Source organism: Euprymna scolopes, chromosome 16 (assembly GCF_053919585.1).
Source record: "Euprymna scolopes isolate OS-2025 chromosome 16, ASM5391958v1, whole genome shotgun sequence".
In the NCBI taxonomy this organism is placed as follows: Eukaryota; Metazoa; Mollusca; class Cephalopoda; order Sepiida; family Sepiolidae; genus Euprymna; species Euprymna scolopes.
In genome coordinates this window covers 60,505,236-60,526,054 of record NC_136497.1, presented here as the reverse complement: position 1 = coordinate 60,526,054, position 20,819 = coordinate 60,505,236, and the positions used below count along the sequence as shown (strand labels likewise).

The following is a 20,819-nucleotide window of genomic DNA, read 5'->3' as shown; positions in this document are numbered from 1 at the left end:
CATCAATGACCTCCCTAAACACATACTTAAATCATTCGTTGACATCTATGCTGATGACGCGATCATCTACGGCAACACATCAAAGGCTGTAAATGACAAAGTTCTCTCTGATTCTCTCTCCTCTGATCTCGAGCGCGTGGTTCAGTGGGGGAAGATGTGGCTGGTTACCTTTAATGCATTCAAAACCAAACTCCTATCCTTACATCATCAACGCTCTGATCCCCATCTGGCGTCAATTGTGATGGATGGCTCTCGTCTGGGTGAGGCCCCGTCTTTTGACAAGCTTCTGGGTTTGACCTTTACTCCTGATCTGAAATGGAACACGTACATCAAGTCTCTTGCCAAGTTCGCTGGAAAGATGGTGGGATCCTTCTACCGCTCCAGAGGATATCTCATTACTGATGCAATTCTCTATCTATATAAAAGTCAAGTACGTCCAAGGATGGAATACTGTTGCCATATCTGGCCAGGAGCTGCTAAAAACAGCCTATCCTGCCTTGACAGAGTACAAAATAGACTTCGTGGCTTAGTGGGGGATGCCCTTTTCTCTACCCTGCAACCTCTCTCCTACAGAAGAGACGTTGCAAACCTATCCTTGTTTTATCGTTATTTCCATGGCAGGTGCTCGTCTGAACTCCAATCTCTGGTCCCCCTCGCCAATCTTTCACGAAAAACACCCGTCTAGCTGAATCCACTGTGAAAAATTTCCCCCACTCTATATCTGTGCCTAAATCAAAACGCGGATTCCATGAACAAAGCTTCTTTCTTAGAACTGCACGCCTGTTGAACTCTGTTCCGTCTGCCTGCTTCCCACCGGACTACAACTTGGATGTCTTCAAGTCCAACGTTAACAAATTCCTAATGAACCGCCCCCTTAAGTAAACACTTCATCAAATCTCCACACTAACGTAATGTACTTGCAATAACACTTATCCCTGAGTGGCTTCCGGGCCTTGATAAGTGGTGATCACTGTGTAAAAAAAAAGTAAAACAAAGACCACCATCAGAAGAGTGCAAACTTTAATCAACTCATGCTTTCAGAAATGCTAAAGATCCACTACAATCTAACACAGATCTCTGGGGGATAACCAACCAAGTACTAGCAGAAGAAGAGATGAGAAGATTGCGATTGATCGGGCATACCCTGAAGAAACAACCAATAAACATCATACGCAAGGCCCTTACCTAGAACCCTCAGGGGAAGAGAAAAAGAGGCCGACTAAAGAACACCTGGAGAAGAGACCTGAAGGCGAACGCCAAGCAGACCGGATACTCCTGGTGGAGCTGGAACGAATTGCTCAGGACCGTGGACACTGGTGGGCTGTTGTGCATGGGATATATCCCTCTAGGGGCTCAAGGCTATGATGACGATGAACTAGTTATAAAATCTTGTCCTACTACTTTTTTCTCCTTATAGCTATTGGATTGTTTTTTGTGTGCATACCTGAAATCAGTGTCTCCCAAGACTGTATTTGCCCAGGGGAGAAGGAGGACTGGGGCTCTCAGAGATCAATCACTAACATAGGCCAACAATAATGAGCACAGGCCAGTATCTGAGAAGCTCCCAGAACCACATCCTCTCAATAATACATGAGCATCAAGAGACAAGAACCAGCAGAACGACATCAGTCACCTAGCTGGCCAAACATTTTGGACAAGGCTGTCTCACAGATGAGGCTAAAACACTAAACAAGCCTGTCACAGAAATAGCAAGAAAAAGCCGGCAGAAATATACTGAGACATTCCAAAGGAGCAACCTTGAAGAGTGGGACCAATATCAGCGTGCAAAGCATTTTCTGGGGAACTCTTTCAGGAATACATAGACAAAGAAGAGTCCTTGGACTGACTTAAGAGGGGAGCCCTTCACCACGATTAGAAAAGGATTATTATGGCTGCTCAAGATCAGGGATTGATGACCAATACATTCAATAAGATGGCAGGACTCAGTAATGATAGCAAATCCAGATTCTGATATGACACTATCGTTTCCCGAAGAGAATTACTTGGTTGAGGAACGATTTGGCAACGCAACCAGCTCCCCGGGGAATAAACTATATTAAACGATATGCACATGGAAACAGCAACGCAACGGGTTGAGATGTCGTCGGCTATAATCAGCTGGCATGGGGCGTTTCTCTAGTCTTCATGGCGTCGTCACGGGCAGCATTTTCATCGTCAGCAGAGACCGCATACTGAAATTTAACGCTTGTACAAAAATAGCGAACAAATGCATTTTTATAAAAATATGTAATTTATTTTATGTTTAATACTTGCGGAGCATATTTTTATAAAGACCGGTTGAAACCAGACGCATGCAGCTAAAACTTCTATTTCGCGTCCGCCGGCTCCAGAGTGCAAGCTTCAACTGTTTTAAAACAATTGAATTATAATTAATTCGCCCTTTCTTCATTGAAAGAGAGAGAAAGGGAATGAACGAGAGAAATAGAGAAAGAGAAAGATAGAGAGAGAGTGAGAGACAGAGAGAGAGAGAGAGAGTAAGAGAGAGAATGAGAGAGAGTGAGAGAGAGATGTTTCATCACCCACATTTGGTTTTTCAAATTATAATGTCAACATAGTTTAACTTTCATTGTGTACTTGATTCATAAACACCTTTCAATCTTCGTGTGCAGATAGTTTTACCCTTTAAAAATGTTTCCCCACTGAAATATGTGTATTTTCCTCCACACAAGTGCATTTCAAGTTAGGCACAAGGTTTATTAATGTAGAAGCTCCCAGCTCCCCCAAAAGGGGCGCTCTCCATTGTGCCACACTGCCACACGGAATTAGAAAATGTGAGCCATCTGGTATCAAGTTGCAAGGTTATTTGGGAGGGGGCTACTACACAGCGAGGCATAGTAGAGTATGTAAGTATCTTCAGTGGACCATCTGTAAAAAAAATAAACATCTAGTGTAGCAGCCAGTTCTGGGAACATCAACCTGAAAGAACAGTTGCAAATGACTTATATACCATACATTACGACCATGTAATCCCTACAGTCACCTACTTTGAAAATGTTGCTGTCAATCCTGACATAGTTATATGGAATAAGTCAGATAGAGTGGCAACCTTGGTTGAAGTGAGTGTTCCTAATGATGGAGGTCTGAACAGAGTTAACAAAAGGAAACAGACCAAAAACAAGCCACGAAGCCACCTTTGACTCTATTTGTTAACAAAATAGATGTAGGTAACTATAAATTTTCCTTATTAGATTGAAAATTTAAATTAAAACTCGTTTATCAACCAATAAATTTTGTTGTAATTCTACATAATTTAACTGAAAATTTCCATTTATATTATTGATCTATCTCGTATATTGGCCTTTCTTTATTTGCTTGGGATCGTCTTATAAATATTGATAATGATATTTATTTGAACTTCATGTTTACAGTATTATACAACGTATACAACTTATATGTGCGTGTCTGAGTGTGTGTGTGTGTTTTTGTTTTTTTGTTTTTGTTTTTGCAATATATGTCCGCATATTCTCATGCGAATAAACCTTTACATTTACAAGGGAAAAGCATGGCTCATACTCTTAGCTTTGTGAATAATTATATATATATATATATATATATATATATAAATGTATATATGTATATATATATGTATAATATTGTATGTATATATATATGTATGTATATATATATATATATTTATTTACGTATATACATATTATTTACGATATGCATGATTGCCTATAATTGATATTTCCATATAACGTTCATACGAATAGGACTCTACATTTAATTGATGACCAAAACACGGATGACAAGCGCATCTCCTGCAACCGATATGTAAAATGGTGATTATAGACATAGAGAAAGCAACACATTCTGTTGTTTGTATTTTAATCACAAGTTTCGATAAACCAATCACGATTTCATATAGTAATAATGATCGTACTCCGTTACTTGTACTGATTTGAACGTTTTTATTATCATCGTTCACTTTCAGATGGCGGTGATACAGTTTCATGTTTCACATTTCGGATTTCGAACAAGAATGCTTTTAAGCAAAGTAATATTTCTTTTTATTTCGCCATAGAATACTTGCCATGTACCTATTTGTCTTTTACGTAAATAAATACTATTTTTGTAATATAATTCCTTTTTTTAAAAATCCACTCCGAGAAGATCTATCAATGTAATATTGAAGCAGCATACTACACTCCAAATATTCGACGACGACGTTTTCTCTTATCAGTGTGATTTTTAACAGGTTGTAGAGAATTGATGATGGTTCAGTGGTTAAAGACACGAACGGAAAACCTGGGTGCCCCAAGTTCGAATCTCGTTCGCTCTACAAAACTCACTTCCACTTAGGGTGTTGGCAACCTTCACGTGCTAGCCTATGTCTTTCTAGAAAGAATTTTAACTAGAAAAATTTCGGTAAAACCAATGCTCACAACGGAATCTGCATATTCATACGATATGATGATGAACAGATTTAAATGGAAAAATAGTTTTAATCACTAAAGTAAACGAATGAAAAAGTATATCCTTAAGTGAAATGTTTAGAATTTTCCAAACTTTTATTATCGTTTTAAGGTAATTTGATGCTAAAACAGATATTTCGTGACATTTTAGTATTGGCTTATATGAGGTTGATGCAAAAATAATTTCGTTTACATATACAGTCCTGGTCAAAATCACAAGACCACATAAGAAAGTAAGCGTTTAGGCTTAATATCGAATTTTTAATCAAACAAATGGTTGAAACCATTGCCTAAAGGGAAAATATGATGGAAAAAATGGAATCTGCTTCATTCGAAACCTTAACCCTGATCTAATAATTATATTTTAAAAACAAACATTTTCACCTGGTCAAAATGATAAGACCACTTTAATAAAAATCGGCGAGTTTTGAAAAAATGAATACGAAAAGCTTTCTATGTTACTAAAAGCAACTTGTTAGTGGATAAAAAAACATCTTACTAAATTATAAATGGCAAAAGGGAAACAATTATACGAGTTTGAGAGAGGAAGGATCTTTGAGCTTAATAGGGATCGACTCTCCCATAGATCCATTGCAAACGAAGTGAATCGTAGCAAAACGGTCAGCACAAATTTTTTAAGAAATCCAGATCAATATGGGCACAAAAAGAGTCCAGGTCGACCAAAAAAAATAACCCCATCACTGGATCGCCGTATCAGAAGAAGTTTAAAAAAAAAAACAGTATGAGTTCAAGTCGATTGAAAAGCCAAATAGCAGCAGAATGTAGTCCTAAAACCGTCAGCAGGCATCTGAAAATGTAGGGTTTCAATCATTTAAAGCGACTGTAGAAACCATGTCTTCTTGAACAACACAAAACTAACCGACTTAAATATGCCGCCAAATACCAGACTTGGGATGAAGAGAAGTGGGAAAATGTAATTTTCTCCGATGAGAAAAAAGTTTAATCTAGATGGTTCAGATGGATTTCAACACTATTGGCATGATAAAAATTTGCCCAAAGAGACTTTTTCAACTCTGCATAGTGGAGGAGGGGCTTTAATGATCTGGGTTGCTTTCTCGTCAGCTGGGACCCTAAAGTTGCAAGTAGTGAAAGGCCGGCAAACATCATTGAAGTACATTTCAATGCTTGAAAATGCTTCTATCAGGACTGAAGGTCCACGTCTGTGTGGAAGAAATTGGATTTTCCAGCAAGACAACGCCGCGATACGCACTTCTCGACAAGCACGAGAATACTTTTCTTCAAATAATATAGAATTATTAGATCATCCAGCATGTTATCCGGACCTCAATTCTATTAAAAATCTTTGAGGATGGATGGCAAAAGAAGTGTTCAAGGATGGAACCCAGTATGATTCGATAAAGGAACTTTCTGATTCAATTTTCAATACATGAGATAAAATTCTTTCGCAACTGATAAAAAAACTTAGTAGCAAGCATGCCGAAGAGAATTTTGGAAGTAATTCGTAATAATGGAGGCTATACTAAATACTGAGACTCTTTTTATTAATTTTTAATTGCTTTTTGTTAGATAAATTATCAGTGGTCTTATCATTTTAACAGGTGAAAATGTTTGTTTTTTAAAAAAATAATTATTAGATCAGGGTTAAGGTTTCGAATGAAACAGATTTCATTTTTTCCCATCATATTTTCCTTTTGGCAATGGTTTCAACCATTTGTTTTATTAAAAATTCGATAATAAACGCTAACTTTCTTAAGTGGTCTTATGATTTTGACCAGGACTATATATAGTTAAACGTCCAAAAACGACATTATTTTGCACCAATCTAATAGAAACGCTAGATATTGACTATCTGATGGGATAGCTTGATCATAGTCTGAAACGACATCTTTTTCTTAAATGGAATTATTAGTTTTTAATTCTATTAGTCTAATAGAAACCATGGCAGGTTTTTGCAATCTGATTTATAAACTAATTCATTTACATGTAAAGACCGGGATTATTTAACATAGAATTTTTATTATGGCACGTCTTTCTTTTCCCCTCTTTTTTTTTTTTTTTGTCACGTTAACCTTTCCCTTTTCGGATCTTCCTACGTGTGTAACGGAAATCGTTATAAAGCCGCTTTATTGCTGCATTTGCTCATCGCTCCGTTTTCCTATGCGTGTACAATGTTCTCTCACCCGTGGTGAAGGATCGATGAATCACAAATCGACTTCCGTCAAGGTGTGCGAAGTGGACATGAAGAATTTACGACGTGCAATATGTTTTTTTCTTGTTTTTTTTTCCTTTTTTGTACATGCAAAATAACATTCATTTATGGCTTTCCCTTGTTCCGACACCGGAATACCTGGGACGATAGGAGAACAGATTATTTAGAAGCGAAGGATCAGTCGTTTATCGAATACAGCTCTTGACAAATATTATGCCAAACATGTCTGTAATCGTAGCAGATAGCTTGCATGCAGATTGGTGATATTTTTAGGGGCTGCCACGCATTCTTTAAAGATAAACAGAATAACGCCGTATAAATACAAATAGAAAGATAGAATAAACATTATGTGAAACCAATGGAACTGAAACTGCCAAATTAGATATGTTGCAACTTAAAAGAATTTGTATATATATATATATATTCTGCCCTCGCCTGCTTTGTCTAGCGAATGGTATATACGTTTAGAGATTACAGTTAGGATGTCTGCTGTGGAACAGGCTTGCCTAAATCCATATTGTTGGTCAGTTTAGCAGCTGTAAGGTGATGGACTAGAGCTTGATTAATTATGGATTGAAACATTTTGGTGAAAGGCGGGAGGTGGCTAATGGGTCGATAATTTAATGGGTCAGTTCTTTCGCCAGAATTCTTGAAAACTGGTGCCACAGAAGCAGTTTTCTAGCAGCCAGGAAAACAAGATTCGTTAAGGCATTTGTTATAATGTTTGGAGAGAACTGGAGCAACTTCAACGGAGCATTTATTTAATAGTACAGCCAAGATGAGATCAAGTTCACATGCTTTCAAGGTGTCTAGGATTTTATGATACCATGCAGTTGAGGAGTGATTTTCAGGTCATCTATTGAGGCGTCTATCCGCAAAGGAAAGTCAGGGAGGGAGTGGTTTGCTGGGCCCAATGTTTGGATCAAACCGACTGGCAAACATGTACGTTTTCTCGATTGCCGTGCAAACAACCTCATGGTTGTTTTATATTGGGGGAATTGTTGACTGCCCATTATTTACTATACTGTTGTAGATTTTCCAAAAATCACGGGTTCCTAATTTCTATGCTTCGATGCGTTTTCTGGTCGTTTCAGTATATTCTCTCTTAGCTGTCGTTATTTCTCTCTTACAATAACTACTAGCTTCTATAAACTTCTGTCTGTTTGAACTGGACTTACGTCGGTTTAATCTGCGGTATGCGTGTTGTCTTTGAGCAATTGCAGCTGCACAAGTAGAAGTAAACCATTGGGGAGGGTTGGGCTTGCTATAGAATTTCTGCGTGGGAATACATGCTTCAATTGCCGTTTTGAACCATTCAGTGGTCTCATTTGTGCACTGCTCAGCGGGAAGAGAAAAGATATTTCCTCATCGGGCATCTCTGATGAGATCACTGATAGCTTACTAGTCAACCTTTTTAGATCTCATTTTTTTAGAAGTGTCTCTTCAGTTTTGGGTCGAAAATTTAGAGCGATTTCTACCATTTTCACGGTGTGATTAGCGGGCTATGGGCATTTGTTACACAATCATCGGGAAATGTGGTTATATAATGTCAATGAAAAAGATATAATTATTCAATTATATTTCACCCTTTATTTATACCAATCCTTTTATTTATGAAACTCGATTTATGTTAAATATAAAAGAGCATATACAAATAAATGACGAAAAGTCTATATTCTAAATTCCAAGATGTTCAGCTTAGCGTTAATTTCTTTCAGCATTTTACAATATTCAATTCTCAACAGCACCTGTTTCGTAGCGCAGAAACAATTTCAATTTTTGTTAACATTTCCCGCCTTAACTTATCAGACGAATAAAAACTAAATAACTTTAAAAGAGAATAAATATATGGGCATGATTACATAAATTCAAAAATATTGGAAGTGTAGTTGAACTTGTGTTTTATTATATTTAAACCATCTTTGATTTTAATGCAGTGATTACGCATTATCAACGTATTAATATAAGGTGGCCATATTATTATAATTAACACTATGAATGTCTTACTTTTATCTTTAGTTATAGCGGTATACAGTTATAAAACAAATTTAAATAAGTAAATTTATAAGTAGAGTATTTAAAATAAATATAAGAGTACATGTTAATATATATGAGTTCAATAGATAATTTTAAGCCAAATATATTTGTTTGAAGCCAATTGCGATTTCTTTATTTAAGTAGATAAACCAGGTAATGACTAAGTTGAATATTATAAATATTTAACATTATACTTATAATTAATAAAAACACGTATATAAATATGTATTAGTTTAAGTTAGAATTGGTTTACAATATCCCGGTAAAATAAATAATAAAATAAATAAAAATAATAAATGGTGGACTTCAGTTTTAAAACAATAAATCAGTGAAGTGTCACCTTTAATTAGTACAGTTTTAATTCATAAAAGTTAATTAATCAATAAAATGATAAAAATGTGTAAGGGAGAAAATACAGTATACCTTTAAAGTTAATTAGCGTCCCTTTCACGAAAAATAAAAACAAACGTAACAAAAAATTAAGAAATCTCTTCTATTAATGTAAATAAAAGGTTAATTAATTATAAGTAAATTGTATTAATTAATAAAAGTATGTTTAAACGCAGAAATATACCTAATAAAAAATTTTATTCAATGTAATTGTAAGGTTCAGGCGGAACATATATTTAGATTATTATTATATGAAATAAGTTAAATACTGTAAGCAAATTCTATGAATTAAAATTAGTTTCGCATAAAAAAACTAAATACACATATTCTAAATTTAATATTTGCTAACATTATTTATGACTACAAATATTTATAAATAATAAATTATAAAATATTATATAAGATATTATAATTATAATTATAATAGTATGACTACATTATATAATTACGTTGGTAAATCGTAATGACTCGTCATTAAAATCAAAGATGGCGTCATATCATAAAACTCAATTGCAACTATTCTTCTGATTTTTTTTCAGATTTATATAATCATGCGCATATTCTTTCTATTTTATTTTAAAGTTAATGTTCTTATTTTCTGATGAGTCAAGGTAGAAAGCATTAAGAAATTGGCATAAAAATTATATTATTGTTTGTGCGCTACGAAACAGATGCTGTCAAGAATTGAACATTCATCATGCTAAAAAATACACGGTAAGATAAACATCTTGGAATTTAGAATATATGCGTTTTGTCATTTATATATATATATATATATATATATATATATATATATATATATAATATATATATATATGGAAATAATGACAAATATCTAATTAATAATTTACTATGTATCCAAATGGTTTCTCGTTTTCTCAATTATTCTATGTTATTTTCTCATGTCCATTAAATTGATGTTGTACCCATTTTCAACTCAGGAATGCGCACTATTATGATGTTCTCCGATTTCTTTCATTCTTTCTTGACTAGATATGTTTATATAGTCCACTGTTTTAAGTTTCCTCTTATTAATTAAAAATAGTAAACGGATTCATTGCGAATCCGAGGCAAACGTAATGGCAATGTTTCTTGTGTGCCTAGTTAGATTTGTTCAATAGTGTATCATTATGCATGTATATGAAATGGTTTCATTTATGCTTTGATAATGTAAATCAATCATTGCATCTCCTGCGTATATTGTGCAGTGAAATCATGGCTATTATAAAAGCAGTAGAAATAATCTTCTTGTCAGATGTTTTATCCCAGCTATAATTTCCAATTGTTTTGTTTGTTATCCTCATAGAGTTGATAAATGTGTCAATTATTTTGTATAACGTTATTCATTAAATTACAAGATTCCTGCAATAAATATCCAGACTTTTATGGGAACTTTTATTGGTATTGCATGCATGAAACTCAACCCCCCTTCGAAGTAATCTTCCCCTGCTGTAATGCACTTGTACCATTCCAACAACTTCTAGAAGACTCCACGAAAGTCTCTTTTATCTCCTCAAGTGTCTCATAACAACAACCTCTAAGAGTTTTCTTGAGTTTATGGAATAACCAAAACTCATAGGAAGTAGTGTCTGGACTATAGGGAGAGTTAGGCACTGTCTTGGTGTTCATCTTGGCCAAATAGTCTGTGACAAAGATAGAATTTTTGACTGGTGCTTTGTCCTGGTGTAAATGCCACTGACCCGACACTGGCACTAGTATTCCTTGTTGACTGTTTGTCTAGTGGGAACCCAGTGTATTTAGATCATGCCTCTGCTATCAAAAACGTGATCGTCATAAGTTTTTGAGTGGATTTGCTCTGCCTTGCCTTCTTGGGTCTGGAAGAGCCAGCATGCTTCCACTCGGAAGTCTGTCTTTTAGTCAGTATATTCATGTTTCGTCACAAACTTCCACAGCATCAAGAACTACGGGATCTAAATTGATCAGCTCAACCATCTCTCTGCTGTCATGACAAAGTTTGTCGTTCTTATCTTCTCTGGGTATCATTGGGACAAACTCTTTTTTTGTTTTTCACGTATAATTGTGAGTAGTTTCAACGCTGACATCACACTGCGCACTTATTGTCTCAATTTTAACAGGGTGGTCCTAATCCATGAAATTATTTATTTGGTCAATCAACTAATAAATCTAATCTTGTAGTTTCAAATCCATTGATTTAGTGTAATGTTTGTTCTACCTTTTTATGTATATTTACGCGGTGTTTTACTGTTTACTTTTGCCTGTTATTGGTCGGCGTCATATGATAATATGATTTTGATTTTTTTTATCGTTTATCTTTGATATGATCAAAAAATATTTCACACACCCATATTTCATTGTCATCGAAATCAATGCAATCTTCCATTGTTCAAACAAATCGTTTGATTGCCTGCTCTAGATGAAGATCATGGTGTACCTGGAGGAAGCTTCGCATGCCCTCTTCAGTGACTTAGTCCACAATACATTGTAGTCTACATTGCACTGTAGAGAACCTTTTGTTAATTTTATAAAATAATTTTATATATAATGGCTTGAATTAAAGTTTAAAATGCAAAAGTCAAGTATCATAGTTCAATTGTGTTCTAAACAGAAACATTGATTTCGATCGTACTGTTGTCATATCAAAGAAGCTACTGTTAATTTTATTTCCCCAGCCTTTCTGTGATGTAATACTGATCTGAATTAAATTTTCTTGTGCTTTAAACAGAGAAGTTAATTTCGAAAGCGGCCCTGTCAGATCAAAGAACTTGGTGTTGATTTTTGTGTCGGACCCTTCGGCTTGCGTGGTAATTTAACTTACCAAATGCACTTGTGATGTTAGACTGTGTAAGGTGTTAACTTTGATCAAAATCGTCTGTTCCTTGTTTTGTCGGATTATTTCGATTATTGATTATCGAAGACATTCCGATAGAAAAACTATCTACAAACACTGCCAAGCACATGAAGTACATTTGTGTGAAATTTCATAGAAATAGGCCCAGCAGTTTTCGGGTCCGTAGGGAACTAACTCACTCACCGACACACACACACACACACACACTCACACAAAATCTCTTTTATATAATAGTAGAGATAGATACATACTGTTTTAATAGATAACATTTGCTAATAAAATCATATCTTAAATGGCAGGAACTGTGATTAAGCTAACTGATACAGAGTCTAAACCCCTTGGGAACTAATTTTGTGATATACATATTACAGGCTCCTTCAGTCTTTGGCAGACTATGGATACCCACGAAAGGGGTGCCTGCGCATGAAAATTTTTATGGAAGGAGGTGCGCAATCTCCAACCACACCTCTTCTGAGTCAACATTGGTAAATACTAGTGACAAGTGAAGTGTACGTACAGGACGACTGGAAACAAATGCCGAGATAAACGGAGAGCACATACATTGGTACTAACTAGGCTCAACGTTGCCAAACTTCGGCGATCTGACGAGAGCCGATGTGTGAACGCGATTATGCAGATATACACATTAATAATGTTGGAAAAGCAATGGGTACTGAATATTAGAACAAACGGTTCAGTTTAAACTGAACCGCTTGTAATACGCATTTTACTTCCGTATTAAAACGGACGAAATTAGTTCTCAGCCATTAAAACAAAAAATATAATAAATAATAAAATGATAAATGAGAAAAATGATATGTTAATCAGTATTTCCGATAATCATCAAAGTTACATATATCAGTTCGCCAATAAATAATTTTGTCTCAATATTTAAGCAATTGAGTTTTTTCTTTATTTTTTACGTATTTAGGCTATCTCAGGGTACATGTGTTCATCAAATTGTATTTAATTTGAAACATATGTAAATTCTAGGTACGTATTTTCTGTGTATATATTATCTGTTGAAAATTCCTTCCAATTTCTACAAAATTTTAACATATGTAAATCTTCTAAATTATTAGTCACTCCGTCGGTCGGTCGGTCGGTTTGTCCGTAACACTTTTGTGCTTGGCCTTTTTGGTTAAGATCAAAGGTCTGTTCTTAATAGATGCTGTTATTAGCTTTTCTTTGCCTTTTGGCCAAGATCAAAGTGTAGTATCTTTCCGGCAGATACTACAAGCAAAGACCATCACTTTTCACATTAAAAATCGGCCTTGTGCCTAATTTGCTCGGTGGGGGAGCAAATAAATACCGACCCTTCATACCAAGTATCACTATCCAGCTCCCCTACTCCCCGGGGAGTTGGTCCCCATTTCTCCTTCACTCCTCACATTAAAAATCGGCTTTGTGCCTAATTTGCTCGGTGGGGGAGCAAATAAATGCCCTTTTCTTGGTCTTTTGGCCAAGATCAAAGTGTAGTATCTGCTCCGGCACGCAAAGACCATATGTGGGGGCAGCCCCACATATAAGACCTTGGTCAATGTAGGGGCAACCTTTCATACCAATTGTCACTATCCAGCACCCCTACTCCCCGGGGAGCTAGTCCCCATTTCCCTTCACTCCTCACATTAAAAATCGGCCTTGTGCCTAATTTGCTCGGTGGGAGAACAAATAAATACTCTTTTCTTGGCCTTTTGGCCAAGATCAAAGTGTAGTATCTGTTCTTACTACATTCTGTACTTATTGTGATATAAAGTGGGGGATCACTTTTCTGTAATAATTTAATCACCCACTTCTCAACCAGTCAGTCTCAAAGCCATTCAAGTCATTCTCCAGATCATTAAAGTTGTTTTTGAAGGATTCCAGTTATTTTTTAAGCAGTCGAGTCATTCTTTATGTCATTCAATTAATCTTTAAGTTCATTAAAGTCATTCTAAGTTATTTACTTTTTATTTAAGTCATTTCAGCCCATTTTTCGGTCATTTTAGTTTATCTTTAAGAATTTCATGTTAATCCTACATTCACGCATTCATTCATTACACGAGAGCATGTGACTAATGGCTATCGGCCTTGTTTAACATAGAATTTGTTTTTCTAGAAATGGTTTTGTAGACTTTGGAAAAGCATAATGAATCGATGACAATTGACATCTTCGGTTTCTTCACAGCAAGAAATGGAAAATACATTTTTCTCACATTTAGAAAAAATGGATTGAGAAAGACAAAAAGAGAAAAGAAATCGTTCATTCATTACACGACACCACGCGACTAATGACTATCGGCCTTGTTTTTTTTAAAAAAAACCCATCTCTTATCATATATTTTTATTTTACTTTTTGGGTGAAGATTTATTCAATATAGACATCGCTGTGTATATTAACACAGTGGGCTTAATTTAGTCACAACATATACAAAAGAATAAAAGGAAATAAAAACGCAATTGTGTTAGATAACTTTTATAAACAAACAATAGTTTAAGGTGCAAGATTCTGAAATAAATTGAAACAAAATATCCGTATTCTATCTAGAATTATCTGTTGGGTTGAAGGAGAGTATCGTAATCGATATACGTAAATAATCGATGTACGTAAATAATCGATATACGTAAACGTACGATAAAAAGGAGAGAATAAAAAGCAGAAGTCAGCGTAAAAGATGTTCGAATTAATATTGTTTAATTTAGACCTAATTATGTTACCCACTAAAAAGTATTATATATTTCTAAACAAATCAGAGACCTTCATTTATACATTTACATCTCATGTATCTTGTAGACATGTTTATAATCAAGTTTATTGGTTGTTTTAACTTTTGTGATAATCCATTTTCCTCTTAAGGTTATGTCGGGTAATCAAGAAAAAGTGCACACCATTTCAGGACTCGCCTCTCCCTGCAGAATTGTATATTATAAGGTTTATCGACTGTTTTTGCTGATGGTGTAATCCATTCAGATCTCCAGATATTTTTGGGTCATCAGGAGTAAATAGACAGCGTTTGTTTATGGTCATTATTTTCTCTATATTTAAGAAATAGATTCCATTTTCCCATCTAGAATAAAATCATTATAGCAATAAAAACATAGACGTCACATACACATTAAATATGACCATACTACCTGCCAATACCTAGTGCATGTTTTTCTGGTTATTATCAATCGATTTATTTCAAAATACTAAATTCCCACATTAATTCCGAGGAGAATCACTATCCAAAAAACAAATCATACTTACAGACTGAATACATCGCTTTCCACATGGACCAGATTTATTCATTTTTAACGTCCGTAAGTAAATATTGATGCTTTTTTCACAGGCCACAAGCCAGTTTCAAGTACAGCTTTGACATCGACTTGCTTAACTAATTTAATACTTAACTTACCCGTTTTGTCTCAGAGTTCAATCAACTCCAACACTTTCTTTACTCTTTTTTTCTTTAACCATTTTTGAGACATGTAAGACATCTTCACGAGAATACTGGCTTAACAATTTCTACGTTCTGTTCTTCTCTATTAATCATTTATTTTGAAACCATTCTTTACCTAAACTTACTTAGTAATATCACAACAAAGACCTAAATATTTTTTCGACTAACAAACATAATAATCATGTTTCATTATTATTTTTCCGGTGTGTGTGTGAGAATTTCAATAGGATTAGGTATAAACCGCACGATATCATTCTGTGATATTTTACAGATATTTTACAAGTGGTAAACATTAATCAGATGTGACATGTGACTGTTCGAAGGAATTTATCGTAAGCGTAACAAAAGCGTAAACAAAAGTAGAAGGAACTCGATTTGACCTTATTTTTTCGTATAACGAACACGATAATCACGTTTCCTTTTATTCATTTCGGTGGAGGATAATTCAATTCTATTAAGTATTAACCCTACAATCGTTGCCGATATCATTTCTGTGTGAGTTTTACGAAGTAGTTTCAAGATTTTTTTTATTTATTTATTATGTTTTGCACCATCTTAAAACTGCTAAACATTAATCACATGTGAATTTTCCAGGGTGATTTTGATAAGACACAAACAACAGCTGACGTAAGTGTAAACAAACTTGACTTTTACTCATTTCTATTAAAAATCATTTATTTTGGAGATTTTATTTATTTATTTATTTTTGCTATAAAACAGATTGCCGTATATATTATTATATAGTTTATATTACTGACAACTTTTTTATTTCCTTCATTAACAATTGATACACTTATTTACTATAAAATCTGACGCGTGTAAAACAATTGAAGTTAAATAATGTTTATCAATTTAGTACTTGTTCGCTTAAGTATATTCAATTAAATAAGCTATGGTATACACGTTTAAACACTTTGAACACTCTGAACCTTTCCACCCTCTAACACATCAACGCATGACAGTCTGCAAAGGAAACGCGTTTTGTATTCCAAATCTAATATATAAATAGCTATATGCATATATGCCTGTCTCAATATTTTCAAGATTCATCTCTTTAGAAACTAAGTTGTAGAGCGGTGCTAGGGACTTCAAATGATTGGATTTTCATGAGCCGTTCTTTTATGGGTCTTTAACCGGTTAAAATATTTTTAAGGGGTTTAAAAATTAGTCAAAATTTAAAAAGATCGTTAGACATTTTCTCCATTCATCTTAATTCATTTTTAATCTGTTTATATGCGTGTCATGTTGTTACAGTGGTAACGTCACCCACTTTGAATGCTACAGTTTTGCTTTCGGTTTCGATTCTAGCTGATAGCAGCCAAATAATTTTTTGTTTTACTTTTGAAATCACGATTTTATAATAATATATACAAAATCTGGACAAATTAAAATATCATACTTAAGCGTATTTTACGATCGGGAAAAAGCGGATGCTCCCCCCCCCACTAGTCACGTATATTTCTTTGTACTTAATTTATTACTTTTAACTAACTTTAACATGGTTTTCTAATTAAAATACGAAACTCACCAAAGTGGCTGATAAAAGTTTAATATAGTAAATGACAGTTCCTCCATACATGAATATAAAGTATATGAACTTCGAAACTGTTTGTCCATTCAGGTATATTTCAATAAATAAACTATACATTCTGTGTATACATGATCTGATGATCATATTTTCTACGATCCGTACAAACTTATCTATGATAGTCTGTAAATTAAATGCGTTTGCTCGAAAATTCCTATTATTTTATTAAACTTTTTATATTTTTTGGGGCCATAGAGTTCGGTTCAACTTTGATATCGGTTTTATAGAACTACCCGAGTATCACAAAAAAGAAAAACGACCACTATTTAATATACAACATGAAAACTTCTCCGGGGGCATTTGGTATCTGTCTGAATTCAGTACTGTATTATTAATTCTATTAATCGTACTATTCTACTGAAAAACATGAGTAAATTGAAATTATTTTACGTCGAACGGAAATTAAAAGTAAGTGAAATATTCATATTTCTGTATTTTTTAGATGAGGATTGACAATTCGCATTATTTGGATTATTAGGACTAATGTTCTCACATCTTAAATGTTATTTTCTCAACGTTTGAACTAATATAACTCTCCGACTTGCTTCAAGTGTATTTTTGAACTCAAAAATTTTCACGGAATTTCGAATGGACTCCTTTATTTATTTCACGGGAGATAGCTTTCCTTGCGTCGGCTATGACCGAGTAGAAGTCCTAAATAATTAGCAACTGTATTCTGAATATTTCTCGCACTGAGAATGTTAATTACAACTGAATTTTAGCAGGTATTTACCCCTTATGCCACGGGTCTATGTATATATATGTATGTATATATATAACAAATGACCATAAGTTATCAGCATCTATTCTCAGTCCTCCAGCATTTTCCGCAAGATTCTGGCGATTTCTAATAAGTCAGTCTTCTGAAGTACTCTAACATTGCAATGGATTCCGATTTTTTCAGACTACGTGTAAAATCCTGTTGTCAAGCTTCCGGGTCTCCTATTACAGCAGGTAGTTCTGCCTTCTTCAACTTCCAAAATCTGTTTATCTCTGTTTATAATCTTGGTACTTTTCGACTTTCTCCTTTTTTTTTTTTTTGTCATCCACTTTCATATTAGTTGGCATTGCTCTGTGTTCTTTTTTTTTTTTTTTCAAACAAGACTAAAACTGGTCTCTTTGCTTCAATCACATTATAATATTCATATCCCACAATAATTCCACATTACTACTCTCCACTACCCATTCTGGAACATGCTCGTACTATTTTTTCATTGCATTTCAATCCTCTTTTCTTGCATGAAAATATTGTGAAAAAAATTCATTTTCCAATGGATTTTTCTCTCAATATTGTACCCCTTTCGAGCTAACTTCTCACAACTAGTGTTGAGGTGTTCTACATTTTTAACGTTTTGCCTGCTTAGTCGACAACTTAGCCAGTTTATCAATGTGATACTTCACATAATTTGTCCTGTGCAGCACATGTTAGGGCTTCTGTCTCAACTGTCAAGTCACATTTTGTCAACCGTCGCCAAGTTTTTTCTCGTCTACTGTCTCCGATAGATCTCTACTGAATTGCCCATGCATTTTCTTTTCAAGCACTTTTCTTCATGTATTGCCTTCAATACCTGTCTCCTTACTAGATTGTTCTCTTGCAAGTTTTCAAATTTTAACAAAACACTTCATAAGTTTTTTTCTTAGAGTTGGAGATGTAGACTTTCTGACTAATAGTATCTTCTTCTGTTACACATCGTTCTACACATATGTCCTCGCCCCCCTCTTTTTTATCACATATAACCTATCAACATCACTATTTGAGTGAAGAGATCCATTCCTTGTCATTCTGTCCATATCTTTTAGCGCATTTGCTTTCCATAGAATAATACCCGCTCCATATCGAAATATAGCTAATGCTATATTATTTTCTCAATAGGAGTAGTCACACAGGCCATCATCAAATATTTCTCTTTTCGAACCACTTGTGGTGTTCTATGGAGTCTGAGTGACAACAAATTTTCCCAAATTTCCAGTACTCTTCATCTCTTTTGATAACTTTTGCAGATGAATTTGCCTTATCGCAAAAGCCGCTTACCATTAATTTCTCGTTGGCGACGACGATTGGTGCTCGCTGTTGAATTTGAGAATCAAAAAGTCTCCCAAAGATCCCAGCCTCCTTTTGAACTCATCCAACAGAGGTCTAGCTTGTGCTTTCCCTCCTTGGTCTTTCCATCCTCCTTAACTCTCCTTGATTGTTTAGTGTGGCGTCAGTTTTTGGTGACAAACACACAAATAAAAAATAATAAATAAATAAAAATAAATAAAAGTAGGGGGAGGTAGGGGCGCCGGGCAGGTTAACCTACAGTGATACCCTTTCAGTGTTCATGATTCTACGCGATGTTTCATTTGTTTTTACATCTGTAGGAGTTTCTGTATGTCTAACCTGTGCCTGTAGCTTATGTGTGTTAGTCTCTGCATCCTTTATATTTCAGTCATTTTTATTATTGTAATCCGTTGTATCTTCTCAGGTGCAATCTCTCCTATTATTTCGATTTTTTTCGGTATTGTTCCTAGCACTCCTACTATCTGTGGTGTTAGTTTGACTTTCTTCATTGACCATGTTCCTTTGATCTCTCTGGCCAGTTCAGTGTATTTGCTCTGCTTTTCCGTCTCCTTGATCTTCACCCTGTGATCTGCTGGAACAGCAAAATCTACAATCTGGCAAAACTTTTCCTTCTTATTTACTTACATAACAGCTGCTCTCTTTGCTTGGATGGGTTTACCTGTTTGTATATCCACGTCGAAGAGGATTTTGTGACTTTCATTTTCAAGAACTGCTGCCGGTTTGTTCTTGTATCATTTGTCTTGGTATTCAAGATGCAGTTTTCTGCATATCATTATTATTATTATTATTATTATTATTATTATTATTATTATTATTATTATGAATAATACTACATGCATGCAAAAAGTCACTTAGGAATTCCCATGGAATAGTTGATAAAATATGGGCGGGAATTATAAAGAATTTGATTGGTTAGTTCAAAAAAATTTATTAGTTTAGCTAGATTTTACACAACGTTTATATATAAAACGACCCAGTAATATTAATTCCATGCATTTTAACCTAATGAACCCTTCCGAAAATGAACCTCGTAAAAATCTGTGCAGCTTAGTTTCCATATATATTTTCATCATTAAGTTTACATATAATATAAAGAAACCCCAAATAATAAGAAATATTACGTAGGTATGACTTCCTTAGATTTCAAAACTCGATGTTATGACCTCAAAAGTACATTCAACAATAAAAAGCACCGTATGAAAACAACACTAGCAAATAAATACTGGAAACTCAAGGAAAGCGGACATTCGCCGGTAGTCGAATGGAAAATAATAAGACAAACTACTACGTGTAGGGACCTAGACGATCCATGTAGATTATGCCTTCATGAAAGATTTGCTATCCTGTACTTTAAAGAACCCCAACGTCTATTAAACTGTAGAAGAGAAATAGCGAACAATTGTGTTCACAGAATAAAATTTACTCTAGGATTGCGATACAAAATAATTTTAAAGCTAACAAAAACAGTAGAAAATAAACAAATAAATAAATTAAATAAACATGAATATACATAAACTATAACATATATATATATATGTATATATATATGTACATATATATATAAACTAACATAAAAAACTAACCTAAATTTAAAACAGGTCAAGAAACTAAATATCCAGGCAAAATATAGCACACACAAAGGAATAGGTCAACCAGAGGTCAAATAGGCTTTTGTCCGGTAAGTGCATGTTCATTGGCTGATAGGAAGGGCGCGATGGATACTAGAAAGCTGATTGGCTAGCTAAAATCTCAATAGAAGATGTGTATATAAAATCGACAGACAACCACAAAATTCGCACATAAGCCTGAAGAGTCCTAGATTTGATGAAACGCGGAATATTCAGTGTATCTTAATCGCCATAT

General features: G+C 34.5%; 1 pseudogene; it reads left to right on the top strand.

The window, feature by feature from the left end:
* The first annotated feature begins 13,562 nt into the window (after positions 1-13,562).
* LOC145296382 (U2 spliceosomal RNA) lies at positions 13,563-13,775 on the top strand (annotated as a pseudogene).
* Positions 13,776-20,819: the final 7,044 nt, after the last annotated feature.